We start from the raw sequence: 2,441 nt of genomic DNA on the forward strand, positions 1-2,441 counted from the left end.
AATGTAGCGCTATCTGTACAAGCAGCCTGACTATTTTTTAATCAACTTTATTATTCCTGGAAAACACTCACATATAAATAAATAAATAAGCTGGGCAATCCCAGCTACTCAGGAGGCTGAGGCAGGAAAATCACTTGTACATGGGAGGCAGAGGTTGCAGTGAGCCAAGATCATGCCACTATACTCCAACCTGGGCGACAGCGTGAGACTATCTCAAAATAATAAAAATAAATACATAAATAGGTATATAAGTTCAAGGTCATAGGCTCCTGTTGCTAAGAACACAAATTGGGATGTGTTCCCATCTGTTTTCTTCACTCCCTAGGTCATTGTGAGGTGCCTAGGAGAAAAAGTTGAGTCTGTTAAGGACCTTAATGATTTCTGGTGGGTAGCAATTTTTATCATTATCATGTCTTTTGCAGTGATAGGAGTGTATAGCAAGGAAATTAAGCCAGAAATAGTGACTTCCACTCTAGAAATTTGCTAGTGTAAAAGTGGGAGATAAATGAAGAACTCAAAGAAGTAAACATAGTCATAAAAACATATTATTCAAATTTCTTGGAGAAGCAAAATTTAGGCTTGATTAAGGTTTACAGCAGGGTTCTTCTACCATGGAACTACTGACATTTGAGCTGGATAATTCTTTGTTAGGAGGATCTTCCCCATGCAGATGTTGAAAAGCATCCCTGGCCCCCACCTAACAGAGGACAGTAGCACCTCCCCATACCAGCTGTGACAACCAAAATGTCTGTAGACATTGCCAAATATTGCCTAAGAGGTAAAGTCACCTCTATTTGAGAACTACTGGCTTACAGAAAGAAATATTTCCTTAAAGAAATAAGTTAGTTCAAGAAATTGACCTTGGAAGAAAGGTCAATGATGGGGCAGGATTGCAAACATGCAGATGGGATCAAAGGCACCTATGTGGGAACTTATTTTGGAAGGAAAAAGGGGCAATTATAGAAGGGAAAGAATGGGAGCAGAGGTGAAGAGATTTTGAGAAAGACAAGAGGCAGGTTGACAAATTGCCTTATTTCAGAAAAGTACAGAGGGGACCCAGGTGGAAATTAGGAGTTGAAACTGGAAAATGTCAATAGCCCATGCTATAAGAGGGAAGTGAACAAAGTGTCAAATGAATCGTGGCTTTATGAGAACACTGAGGATCTATGTACAGAAGAATTCAATCAGAAAGGTCATACGGCTTCCTTCTGGGATACTCAGCCCGTCGAAATTATTATGTGACTTCCTCCAGGAGAATTCATCTCCAGAAGTGACAGCTGAAGGAACAGATTTTGGTGTTCACCAAAAGTTGGGAATCAGCAAAGCCCACAAGCTAGAAAATCAAAGGAGAAATTATTTCTGTGATGCTATCAAGAACATTAATTATAATGATTTACAATAGAAGTAGCAGCGGTAGATACTGGAGGATTGGGAAATAAGAGAGGGAAGGGATTTTTGGTTTGTTTGTTTTCCTAAGTCAACAAATCTTTATTAAAACCCGCAGTTACTAGGAGAAGGCCATGATGCTGGATGCGCTGTCTTTTTTTTTTTTTTTTTTTTTTTTTTTTGAGAAGGAGTCTTGCTCTGTCACCAGGCTGGAGTGCAGTGGCCTGATCTCAGCTCACTGCAACCTCCGCCTTCCGCCTTCCGGGTTCAAGTGATTCTCCTGCCTCAGCCTCCCAAGTAGCTGGAATTATAGGCCTGTGCCACCACACCCAGCTAATTTTTGTATTTTTTAGTGGATACAGGGTTTCACCGTGTTGGCCAGGATGGTGTCGATCTTTTGACCTCGTGATCCGCCCGCCTTGGCCTCCCAAAGTGCTGGGGTCACAGGCATGAACCACCATGTCCAGTCAGGATGCACTTTCAAAGTCGATCTTCTCCACAATGTTCTTGGGCTTCATGCTTTCTTCTTGGCTACAGATGAAGATCTGCCCTGACTCATCGGTGCTTCAGCCATATTTTCTCATCCATATCTTCAGCTGGCTGGCTGTCAAATCCCTGAGCATCTCAGCCAGCAGCCAGCAGTAAGGGTGCCAGTTGAATGATATCCATGACATGGCAGACAAATTTTCTAACAGCCTTCAAAGCCAGTTATACCTTCGAAAAGAGTCATGTTTTCATCCAGGGTTTGCCAGAAGGCCTGGGAGTGTCAAGTCTCCAGCAGATCCTCCAGGTACAAAATCTGTTGGATCGGCTACTTTTCTTGATGTGCTTGGATGAACATGAGCTTGCACAGGGTGAAGTTGGTGAGGCATGGGTTGGTGAGAGCCTTCAGTGGGATCTGGGTGGTGACCGTGGTCTGAAAGAAGCCTGGGTTGAACTAGTACAACTTCAGGACAATGAAGTTGGCTTCTAGATAGGCATTCTCCTTGACCTGCATCTCCACATAGCTCCCCAGGGTGGCCAGGTTCTCAGAATTATACCTGTGGATATTGTTA

The 2,441-nt window shown here is 43.0% G+C and overlaps 1 pseudogene; it reads right to left on the reverse strand.

Moving 5' to 3' along the window:
• Window positions 1-1,455: 1,455 nt before the first annotated feature.
• LOC144339432 (eukaryotic translation initiation factor 3 subunit K pseudogene) lies at window positions 1,456-2,227 on the reverse strand (annotated as a pseudogene).
• Window positions 2,228-2,441: the final 214 nt, after the last annotated feature.

Source organism: Macaca mulatta, chromosome 2 (genome assembly GCF_049350105.2).
Source record: "Macaca mulatta isolate MMU2019108-1 chromosome 2, T2T-MMU8v2.0, whole genome shotgun sequence".
In the NCBI taxonomy this organism is placed as follows: domain Eukaryota; kingdom Metazoa; phylum Chordata; class Mammalia; order Primates; family Cercopithecidae; genus Macaca; species Macaca mulatta.